The sequence below is a fragment of the Trifolium pratense genome, linkage group LG1, assembly GCF_020283565.1.
Source record: "Trifolium pratense cultivar HEN17-A07 linkage group LG1, ARS_RC_1.1, whole genome shotgun sequence".
NCBI classification, from domain to species: domain Eukaryota; kingdom Viridiplantae; phylum Streptophyta; class Magnoliopsida; order Fabales; family Fabaceae; genus Trifolium; species Trifolium pratense.
In genome coordinates, this window is record NC_060059.1 from 12,037,933 (window position 1) to 12,051,585 (window position 13,653).

Sequence of the window (13,653 nt, forward strand, 5' to 3'; positions counted from 1 at the left end):
AAACTCATTTTAGGCTTTATATACAATCTATGAGAAACTTGAGTTTTTATATACACAGTTCTTCATCACACTATTGGACTTTGTGTGTGAATATAAAAGGTGGTTAAGTGGTTGATCATGAATTTATAGACTCTTATACTATATTAGATTTCTATATTAGTCTAACTCGACTTATAAGGTGAGGGATGTAATTTTTTATAAATTCCAGACTTAATTTCTATTTCATGTGGAAATTAGGTTTTATTATGTTGAAAATATTAATAGTAATGTTTTGTTGATAGAGGTTATATGTTGCTATTTGACAAAACCAAGTTGTGATCTTTGGTTTGTTTGTATTCCCTTGCTTTTAATTTTAAAACAATTTGGGTGGTTCATCTCTGTTTATTGTTTTGTGAGATACCACACACGTTCATTATTCATCAAGTTCTGCCTCGACCTGATATTTTTCGAAAGAGCAAGGTGCGTGATACGCCGTGTTAGCGGTACTGTCGTTCATCGCACTAAGGGGTTTTATGGTTATTTTGACGATTCTCGTGTCCGTGGTGCTCAATTCCATTGATTGACCATCCCTCGATCTGGCTTAAAAAAGCCTAGTAATAATTGGAATGGCTTGTTGTACCAAATGGAGTCGACCCATTAAACAACTCTACAAACCATAAATTCATAATTTTATAAAAATTAAAAATTATCGGGACCAAACCACAATTGATGAAAAATAAAAAATAACAAAATCTAACGATTGGAAGATCATGCTTATTGCTACTAAATCGTTTGAAAGGGGATGAAACGGTAAAGTCCACCAAGTTAAATTTTACTAGAGAGACGAAAGTAAATATTTAAAAATGAACCTTTTAGAAAAAATTGATATTATTTTAAGAATCATTATTACAACATAAATGAACATTATATTTTTCTATGTATGAACTGGTAGTATAAAAAGAGATTACAATACATTCAATCATACATCATCAGATACATTTATTTGATTTTCAAGTAAAATATCACAACATAAGATCTAATGAAATATGATTTGAAGTACCCGTAATAAAATTTTACACCGTTTGTACATGATTATAAAATTTTAAATACTTCTCTATCCAACATTTTCTTGCTACATTGAAAGTCTCATTTTAACAAATTATTTGTCCTTGCAAGCTTCCATGCATGAATTCACAACAACGTTAACATCACGAGCGTCTGTAAAATAGTCAATTATTGTATAAAATACTATTAACTAATACAATTATATTTTATAACAATGTATAATTCAAGAGATTAAATTCCAAGTGAAAATACCTTTATTGACGTTAACAGACTTGGACATGACGCAAGTAGTTGCACAACCATAAGCACTTTTTGACGAAACTTTATGACATATCAATAATCCACATGTACTAACACAAGCAGCATATACTGGTGGAAATTGTATCACAGGAATACATTTCAAACCACACTGACCAACACAAATCAAATTACGTTTTACTGATGAGGTTGACGGAACCGGAGAACCATATGCTTGAGCAACAACTAAAATTATCATCAACAAAATTGAAACTATATTTTTAATTTCACACTTTGCCATATCTTTTCTTTATATAAATATTTCTTTTCTTATTATCAAATTTGAATATACAATACAATTTGAATAAACTATGTAACAACCTGATATTTTATAGTGAACATTTTATATGTCATTCTTAGTAATTTCATTGACTTATTAAATATAATTAAATATAATCCTTATTTTATTTCTTGTTTAGGTTAATGATTTTATGATCGATTTTAATTTTAATTTCTTGTTTTGGTTAGAAATCAATTGTCTTATTATTTTAGAATTATGAGTTGGCAATGTTTTGGCAAATGAAAAATGCTATCATCTGAATCAATAACAATTAGTGTGGATATTAAGTTTTGGTTGATTTCCACATAACACATTAACCTTACTTATCATTCGTTAATCATTACCTCCTCATTCTGTACCAATTCAGGCCAGACTAGAGAGGAAAAAAAACCAACCTTCCTTTCATTTTCTCCATACACTAATCCTACATAGGAACCATTTTGTGAGATGATAGTTAAGTCTTTGTCACTTAAAACAAACCAAAGGAATCATCCTTATATATATATATATATATATATAGAGAGAGAGAGAGAGAGAGAGAGAGAGAGACAGAATAAATACTAGTTGATGTAATCCGAAAAAGATAGAAAAATGGGGTACGATATTGATAAATACTTGGTTCTGTGTATACATGATATATTTTACTATGCTTCAGTAAGTTTACTTTTGTTCGAATAGTATATATTGTCATTAGTTGACACCTTTTTTGTTTTGTGGAATAATCCATGGCTATTTTGAATTGTTTGGTGTACTGTGTGCTTGTTTTTAATTCTGCTATATTATATAAAACATCCAACTATGGGTTGAGTGCTTCGTTTGGTTCTGTCACACTATAAGCTACACAAAATTTGACCATTTAATATATATAGACACATAAAAAAAAGGGATAATGACATGCTTTTTTATTAATTAAATCATGGAAATTATAGAAAGAGTGTATGGAGGACTAGTTTCGTGGCAGGTCATGGTGGTCTTTTAAGAAAATGAATTTTCCTCATATTGTTGAGACATGAATCATATATGATGTGTTTAGCAGAGTCTGTATAGGTTGCCTTTGTGGCCGGTTTTACTTTTGTCTTAGTAGTGTGTGCCTTTGTAGCAGGTATCTCATTGGTATGAGATTTATCACATCCGGATCATTAGTTTTCATAATGATTGAATCAATCAATCCCTTCAACCCATATTTATTCTCCTTATTGAATTTCTTTTACAAAAAAAAGTAACTCACTAAAGAAACATTCTATCTGAATAATTTGTATTGTTCTCAACATAGAATTAAATTATGTGTTGTTGGTAGAAATGAATAAACTTGAAAGATTATTCATATTTACAATTTAACTATAATGGTTCACAAATTATAATCAATAACTAATTACATAATTACAACAGAGAAGAACAAACAAATTAAAAATGGATAAACATAGAAGCTTTTTCCTACAGGTCAGGTTGAGCTTGGCAGTGAATTTCAGACTCAGAAATTTGTTTCTTGTATTGAGCAATGAAAGTTGTGGCTCTCATATCAATGACAGGATCAGCTACACCCCAACTACCTCTATCTTCATCACTAGGCCACACTTTGTTCCGTTGCTTTGCGCCATCATCATAATAATCATACCATCTTTGCTTGTTGCTTCTAGATTTGAATATGTTGAAAATAGACCTGAATGAAGATTCATACTTTCTTTGATTGTTTCCTCCCATTTCAGTACTGAGTGGTGACTGGTGAGTATTTGGCTGGAGAGAGTGAGAATATTAATTAGATTTAGTGACTAGAATGTAATTGAAGGAAGTGTGTTGTGTTGTGCTATAATTTGGAAGTTAGGGGTCTCAATTTATATGGTACTAATTACTTCTAAACACCCTTTTTGTTAAACTAAGAAAAATAATCTGATTCAAACCACTAGGATGAGTGAGTCCAGTATTCATGATTTAATCAAGATCACATGGAACACTAAATTTTGGTTCAACTCTTTTGACAAACAAAGGCACAATTTCTTTGGTCCAATCGTTTTTGTGATTTGTGTTGGTTGTGTTTCTTGTTCAATGATTCATGTTTGTTGATGTGCTACTCTTAATTATAAACTCATTTTAGGCTTTATATACAATATATGAGCAACTTGAGTTTTTATATACACACTTCTTCATCGCACTATTGGACTTTGTGTGTGAATATAAAAGGTGGTTAAGTGGTTGATCATGAATTTATAGACTCTTATACTATATTAGATTTCTATATTAGTCTAACTCGACTTATAAGGTGAGGGATGTAATTTTCTATAAATTCCAGACTTAATTTCTATTTCATGTGGAAATTGGGTTTTATTATGTTGAAATTATTAATAGTAATGTTTTGTTGATATTTGACAAAACCAAGTTGTGATCTCTGGTTTGTATGTATTCCCTTGCTTTTAATTTTAAAACAATTTGGGTGGTTCATCTCTGTTTATTGTTTTGTGAGATACCACACACGTTCATTATTCATCAAGTTCTGCCTCGACCTGATATTTTTCGAAAGAGCAAGGTGCGTGATACGCCGTGTTAGCGGTACTGTCGTTCATCGCACTAAGGGGTTTTATGGTTATTTTGACGATTCTCGTGTCTGTGGTGCTCAATTCCATTGATTGACCATCCCTCGATCTGGCTTAAAAAAGCCTAGTAATAATTGGAATGGCTTGTTGTACCAAATGGAGTCGACCCATTAAACAACTCTACAAACCATAAATTCATAATTTTATAAAAATTAAATATTATCGGGACCAAACCACAATTGATGAAAAATAAAAAAATAACAAAATCTAACGATTGCAAGATCATGCTTATTGCTACTAAATCGTTTGAAAGGGAATGAAACGGTAAAGTCCACCAAGTTAAATTTTACTAGAGAGACGAAAGTAAATATTTAAAAATGAACCTTTTAGAAAAAATTGATATTATTTTAAGAATCATTATTACAACATAAATGAACATTATATTTTTCTATGTATGAACTGGTAGTATAAAAAGAGATAACAATACATTCAATCATACATCATCAGATACATTTATTTGATTTTCAAGTAAAATATCACAACATAAGATCTAATGAAATATGATTTGAAGTGCCCGTAATAAAATTTTACACCGTTAGTACATGAATATAAAATTTTAAATACTTCTCTATCCAACATTTTCTTGCTACATTGAAAGTCACATTTTAACAAATTATTTGTCCTTGCAAGCTTCCATGCATGAATTCACAACAACGTTAACATCACGAGCGTCTGTAAAATAGTCAACTATTGTATAAAATACTATTAACTAATGCAATTATATTTTATAACAATGTATAATTCAAGAGATTAAATTCCAAGTGAAAATACCTTTATTGACGTTAACAGACTTGGACATGACGCAAGTAGTTGCACAACCATAAGCACTTTTTGACGAAACTTTATGACATATCAATAATCCACATGTACTAACACAAGCAGCATATACTGGTGGAAATTGTATCACAGGAATACATTTCAAACCACACTGACCAACACAAATCAAATTACGTTTTACTGATGAGGTTGACGGAACCGGAGAACCATATGCTTGAGCAACAACTAAAATTATCATCAACAAAATTGAAACTATATTTTTAATCTCACACTTTGCCATATCTTTTCTTTATATAAATATTTCTTTTCTTATTATCAAATTTGAATATACAATACAATTTGAATAAACTTTGTAACAACCTGATATTTTATAGTGAACATTTTATATGTCATTCTTAGTAATTTCATTTACTTATTAAATATAATTAAATATAATCCTTATTTTATTTCTTGTTTAGGTTAATGATTTTATGATCTATTTTAATTTCAATTTCTTGTTTTGGTTAGAAATCAATTGTCTTATTATTTTAGAATTATGAGTTGGCAATGTTTTGGCAAATGAAAAATGCTATCATCTGAATCAATAACAATTAGTGTGGATATTAAGTTTTGATTGATTTCCACATAACACATTAACCTTACTTATCATTCGTTAATCATTACCTCCTTATTCTGTACCAATTCAGGCCAGACTAGAGAGGAAAAAAAACTGAACTTCCTTTCATTTTCTCCATACACTAATCCTACATAGGAACCATTTTAAGAGATTATAGTAAAGCCTTTGTCACTTAAAACAAACCAAAGGAATCAACCTTATATATATATATAAAGAGAGAGAGAGAGAGAAAAAATAAATACTAGTTGATGTAATTCGAAAAAGATAGAAAATGGGGTACGATATTGATAAATACTTGGTTCTGTTTATACATGATATATTTTACTATGCTTCAGTATGTTTACTTTTGTTCGAATAGTATATATTGTCATTAGTTGACACCTTATTTGTTTTGTGGAATAATCCATGGCTATTTTGAATTGTTTGGTGTACTGTGTGCTTGTTTTTAATTCTGCTATATTATATAAAACATCCAACTATGGGTTGAGTGCTTCGTTTGGTTCTGTCACACTATAAGCTACACAAAATTTGACCATTTAATATATATAGACACATAAAAAAAGGGATAATGACATGCTTTTTTATTAATTAAATCATGGAAATTATAGAAAGAGTTTATGGAGGACTAGTTTCGTTGCAGGTCATGGTGGTCTTTTAAGAAAATGAATTTTCCTCATATTGTTGAGACATGAATCATATATGATGTGTTTAGCAGAGTCTGTATAGGCTGCCTTTGTGGCCGGTTTTACTTTTGTCTTTGTAGTATGTGCCTTTGTAGCAGGTATCTCATTGGTATGAGATTTATCACATCCGGATCATTAGTTTTCATAATGATTGAATCAATCAATCCCTTCAACCCATATTTATTCTCCTTATTGAATTTCTTTTACAAAAAAAAGTAACTCACTAAAGAAACATTCTATCTGAATAAATTTGTATTGTTCTGGACATAGAATTAAATTATGTGTTGTTGGTAGAAATGAATAAACTTGAAAGATTATTCATATTTACAATTTAACTATAATGGTTCACAAATTATAATCAATAACTAATTACATAATTACAACAGAGAAGAACAAACAAATTAAAAATGGATAAACATAGAAGCTTTTTCCTACAGGTCAGGTTGAGCTTGGCAGTGAATTTCAGACTCAGAAATTTGTTTCTTGTATTGAGCAATGAAAGTTGTGGCTCTCATATCAATGACAGGATCAGCTACACCCCAACTACCTCTATCTTCATCACTAGGCCACACTTTGTTCCGTTGCTTTGCGCCATCATCATAATAATCATACCATCTTTGCTTGTTGCTTCTAGATTTGAATATGTTGAAAATAGACCTGAATGAAGATTCATACTTTCTTTGATTGTTTCCTCCCATTTCAGTACTGAGTGGTGACTGGTGAGTATTTGGCTGGAGAGAGTGAGAATATTAATTAGATTTAGTGACTAGAATGTAATTGAAGGAAGTGTGTTGTGTTGTGCTATAATTTGGAAGTTAGGGGTCTCAATTTATATGGTACTAATTACTTCTAAACACCCTTTTTGTTAAACTAAGAAAAATAATCTGATTCAAACCACTAGGATGAGTGAGTCCAGTATTCATGATTTAATCAAGATCACATGGAACACTAAATTTTGGTTCAACTCTTTTGACAAACAAAGACACAATTTCTTTGGTCCAATCGTTTTTGTGATTTGTGTTGGTTGTGTTTCTTGTTCAATGATTCATGTTTGTTGATGTGCTACTCTTAATTATAAACTCATTTTAGGCTTTATATACAATATATGAGCAACTTGAGTTTTTATATACACACTTCTTCATCGCACTATTGGACTTTGTGTGTGAATATAAAAGGTGGTTAAGTGGTTGATCATGAATTTATAGACTCTTATACTATATTAGATTTCTATATTAGTCTAACTCGACTTATAAGGTGAGGGATGTAATTTTCTATAAATTCCAGACTTAATTTCTATTTCATGTGGAAATTGGGTTTTATTATGTTGAAATTATTAATAGTAATGTTTTGTTGATATTTGACAAAACCAAGTTGTGATCTCTGGTTTGTATGTATTCCCTTGCTTTTAATTTTAAAACAATTTGGGTGGTTCATCTCTGTTTATTGTTTTGTGAGATACCACACACGTTCATTATTCATCAAGTTCTGCCTCGACCTGATATTTTTCGAAAGAGCAAGGTGCGTGATACGCCGTGTTAGCGGTACTGTCGTTCATCGCACTAAGGGGTTTTATGGTTATTTTGACGATTCTCGTGTCTGTGGTGCTCAATTCCATTGATTGACCATCCCTCGATCTGGCTTAAAAAAGCCTAGTAATAATTGGAATGGCTTGTTGTACCAAATGGAGTCGACCCATTAAACAACTCTACAAACCATAAATTCATAATTTTATAAAAATTAAATATTATCGGGACCAAACCACAATTGATGAAAAATAAAAAAATAACAAAATCTAACGATTGCAAGATCATGCTTATTGCTACTAAATCGTTTGAAAGGGAATGAAACGGTAAAGTCCACCAAGTTAAATTTTACTAGAGAGACGAAAGTAAATATTTAAAAATGAATCTTTTAGAAAAAATTGATATTATTTTAAGAATCATTATTACAACATAAATGAACATTATATTTTTCTATGTATGAACTGGTAGTATAAAAAGAGATAACAATACATTCAATCATACATCATCAGATACATTTATTTGATTTTCAAGTAAAATATCACAACATAAGATCTAATGAAATATGATTTGAAGTGCCCGTAATAAAATTTTACACCGTTAGTACATGAATATAAAATTTTAAATACTTCTCTATCCAACATTTTCTTGCTACATTGAAAGTCACATTTTAACAAATTATTTGTCCTTGCAAGCTTCCATGCATGAATTCACAACAACGTTAACATCACGAGCGTCTGTAAAATAGTCAACTATTGTATAAAATACTATTAACTAATGCAATTATATTTTATAACAATGTATAATTCAAGAGATTAAATTCCAAGTGAAAATACCTTTATTGACGTTAACAGACTTGGACATGACGCAAGTAGTTGCACAACCATAAGCACTTTTTGACGAAACTTTATGACATATCAATAATCCACATGTACTAACACAAGCAGCATATACTGGTGGAAATTGTATCACAGGAATACATTTCAAACCACACTGACCAACACAAATCAAATTACGTTTTACTGATGAGGTTGACGGAACCGGAGAACCATATGCTTGAGCAACAACTAAAATTATCATCAACAAAATTGAAACTATATTTTTAATCTCACACTTTGCCATATCTTTTCTTTATATAAATATTTCTTTTCTTATTATCAAATTTGAATATACAATACAATTTGAATAAACTTTGTAACAACCTGATATTTTATAGTGAACATTTTATATGTCATTCTTAGTAATTTCATTTACTTATTAAATATAATTAAATATAATCCTTATTTTATTTCTTGTTTAGGTTAATGATTTTATGATCTATTTTAATTTCAATTTCTTGTTTTGGTTAGAAATCAATTGTCTTATTATTTTAGAATTATGAGTTGGCAATGTTTTGGCAAATGAAAAATGCTATCATCTGAATCAATAACAATTAGTGTGGATATTAAGTTTTGATTGATTTCCACATAACACATTAACCTTACTTATCATTCGTTAATCATTACCTCCTTATTATGTACCAATTCAGGCCAGACTAGAGAGGAAAAAAAACTGAACTTCCTTTCATTTTCTCCATACACTCCTCCTACATAGGAACCATTTTAAGAGATTATAGTAAAGCCTTTGTCACTTAAAACAAACCAAAGGAATCAACCTTATATATATATATAAAGAGAGAGAGAGAGAGAAAAAATAAATACTAGTTGATGTAATTCGAAAAAGATAGAAAATGGGGTACGATATTGATAAATACTTGGTTCTGTTTATACATGATATATTTTACTATGCTTCAGTATGTTTACTTTTGTTCGAATAGTATATATTGTCATTAGTTGACACCTTATTTGTTTTGTGGAATAATCCATGGCTATTTTGAATTGTTTGGTGTACTGTGTGCTTGTTTTTAATTCTGCTATATTATATAAAACATCCAACTATGGGTTGAGTGCTTCGTTTGGTTCTGTCACACTATAAGCTACACAAAATTTGACCATTTAATATATATAGACACATAAAAAAAGGGATAATGACATGCTTTTTTATTAATTAAATCATGGAAATTATAGAAAGAGTTTATGGAGGACTAGTTTCGTTGCAGGTCATGGTGGTCTTTTAAGAAAATGAATTTTCCTCATATTGTTGAGACATGAATCATATATGATGTGTTTAGCAGAGTCTGTATAGGCTGCCTTTGTGGCCGGTTTTACTTTTGTCTTTGTAGTATGTGCCTTTGTAGCAGGTATCTCATTGGTATGAGATTTATCACATCCGGATCATTAGTTTTCATAATGATTGAATCAATCAATCCCTTCAACCCATATTTATTCTCCTTATTGAATTTCTTTTACAAAAAAAAGTAACTCACTAAAGAAACATTCTATCTGAATAAATTTGTATTGTTCTGGACATAGAATTAAATTATGTGTTGTTGGTAGAAATGAATAAACTTGAAAGATTATTCATATTTACAATTTAACTATAATGGTTCACAAATTATAATCAATAACTAATTACATAATTACAACAGAGAAGAACAAACAAATTAAAAATGGATAAACATAGAAGCTTTTTCCTACAGGTCAGGTTGAGCTTGGCAGTGAATTTCAGACTCAGAAATTTGTTTCTTGTATTGAGCAATGAAAGTTGTGGCTCTCATATCAATGACAGGATCAGCTACACCCCAACTACCTCTATCTTCATCACTAGGCCACACTTTGTTCCGTTGCTTTGCGCCATCATCATAATAATCATACCATCTTTGCTTGTTGCTTCTAGATTTGAATATGTTGAAAATAGACCTGAATGAAGATTCATACTTTCTTTGATTGTTTCCTCCCATTTCAGTACTGAGTGGTGACTGGTGAGTATTTGGCTGGAGAGAGTGAGAATATTAATTAGATTTAGTGACTAGAATGTAATTGAAGGAAGTGTGTTGTGTTGTGCTATAATTTGGAAGCTAGGGGTCTCAATTTATATGGTACTAATTACTTCTAAACACCCTTTTTGTTAAACTAAGAAAAATAATCTGATTCAAACCACTAGGATGAGTGAGTTCAATATTCATGATTTAAACAAGATCACATGGAACAGTAAATTTTGGTTCAACTCTTTTGACAAACAAAGGCACAATTTCTTTGGTCCAATCGTTTTTGTGATTTGTGTTGGTTGTGTTTCTTGTTCAATGATTCATGTTTGTTGATGTGCTACTCTTAATTATAAACTCATTTTAGGCTTTATATACAATATATGAGCAACTTGAGTTTTTATATACACACTTCTTCATCGCACTATTGGACTTTGTGTGTGAATATAAAAGGTGGTTAAGTGGTTGATCATGAATTTATAGACTCTTATACTATATTAGATTTCTATATTAGTCTAACTCGACTTATAAGGTGAGGGATGTAATTTTTTATAAATTCCAGACTTAATTTCTATTTCATGTGGAAATTGGGTTTTATTATGTTGAAATTATTAATAGTAATGTTTTGTTGATAGAGGTTATATGTTGCTATTTGACAAAACCAAGTTGTGATCTCTGGTTTGTTTGTATTCCCTTGCTTTTAATTTTAAAACAATTTGGGTGGTTCATCTCTGTTTATTGTTTTGTGAGATACCACACACGTTCATTATTCATCAAGTTCTGCCTCGACCTGATATTTTTCGAAAGAGCAAGGTGCGTGATACGCCGTGTTAGCGGTACTGTCGTTCATCGCACTAAGGGGTTTTATGGTTATTTTGACGATTCTCGTGTCCGTGGTGCTCAATTCCATTGATTGACCATCCCTCGATCTGGCTTAAAAAAGCCTAGTAATAATTGGAATGGCTTGTTGTACCAAATGGAGTCGACCCATTAAACAACTCTACAAACCATAAATTCATAATTTTATAAAAATTAAAAATTATCGGGACCAAACCACAATTGATGAAAAATAAAAAATAACAAAATCTAACGATTGGAAGATCATGCTTATTGCTACTAAATCGTTTGAAAGGGGATGAAACGGTAAAGTCCACCAAGTTAAATTTTACTAGAGAGACGAAAGTAAATATTTAAAAATGAACCTTTTAGAAAAAATTGATATTATTTTAAGAATCATTATTACAACATAAATGAACATTATATTTTTCTATGTATGAACTGGTAGTATAAAAAGAGATTACAATACATTCAATCATACATCATCAGATACATTTATTTGATTTTCAAGTAAAATATCACAACATAAGATCTAATGAAATATGATTTGAAGTACCCGTAATAAAATTTTACACCGTTAGTACATGATTATAAAATTTTAAATACTTCTCTATCCAACATTTTCTTGCTACATTGAAAGTCACATTTTAACAAATTATTTGTCCTTGCAAGCTTCCATGCATGAATTCACAACAACGTTAACATCACGAGCGTCTGTAAAATAGTCAATTATTGTATAAAATACTATTAACTAATACAATTATATTTTATAACAATGTATAATTCAAGAGATTAAATTCCAAGTGAAAATACCTTTATTGACGTTAACAGACTTGGACATGACGCAAGTAGTTGCACAACCATAAGCACTTTTTGACGAAACTTTATGACATATCAATAATCCACATGTACTAACACAAGCAGCATATACTGGTGGAAATTGTATCACAGGAATACATTTCAAACCACACTGACCAACACAAATCAAATTACGTTTTACTGATGAGGTTGACGGAACCGGAGAACCATATGCTTGAGCAACAACTAAAATTATCATCAACAAAATTGAAACTATATTTTTAATTTCACACTTTGCCATATCTTTTCTTTATATAAATATTTCTTTTCTTATTATCAAATTTGAATATACAATACAATTTGAATAAACTATGTAACAACCTGATATTTTATAGTGAACATTTTATATGTCATTCTTAGTAATTTCATTGACTTATTAAATATAATTAAATATAATCCTTATTTTATTTCTTGTTTAGGTTAATGATTTTATGATCGATTTTAATTTTAATTTCTTGTTTTGGTTAGAAATCAATTGTCTTATTATTTTAGAATTATGAGTTGGCAATGTTTTGGCAAATGAAAAATGCTATCATCTGAATCAATAACAATTAGTGTGGATATTAAGTTTTGGTTGATTTCCACATAACACATTAACCTTACTTATCATTCGTTAATCATTACCTCCTCATTCTGTACCAATTCAGGCCAGACTAGAGAGGAAAAAAAACCAACCTTCCTTTCATTTTCTCCATACACTAATCCTACATAGGAACCATTTTGTGAGATGATAGTAAAGCCTTTGTCACTTAAAACAAACCAAAGGAATCATCCTTATATATATATATATATATATAGAGAGAGAGAGAGAGAGAGAGAGAGACAGAATAAATACTAGTTGATGTAATCCGAAAAAGATAGAAAAATGGGGTACGATATTGATAAATACTTGGTTCTGTGTATACATGATATATTTTACTATGCTTCAGTAAGTTTACTTTTGTTCGAATAGTATATATTGTCATTAGTTGACACCTTTTTTGTTTTGTGGAATAATCCATGGCTATTTTGAATTGTTTGGTGTACTGTGTGCTTGTTTTTAATTCTGCTATATTATATAAAACATCCAACTATGGGTTGAGTGCTTCGTTTGGTTCTGTCACACTATAAGCTACACAAAATTTGACCATTTAATATATATAGACACATAAAAAAAAGGGATAATGACATGCTTTTTTATTAATTAAATCATGGAAATTATAGAAAGAGTGTATGGAGGACTAGTTTCGTGGCAGGTCATGGTGGTCTTTTAAGAAAATGAATTTTCCTCATATTGTTGAGACATGAATC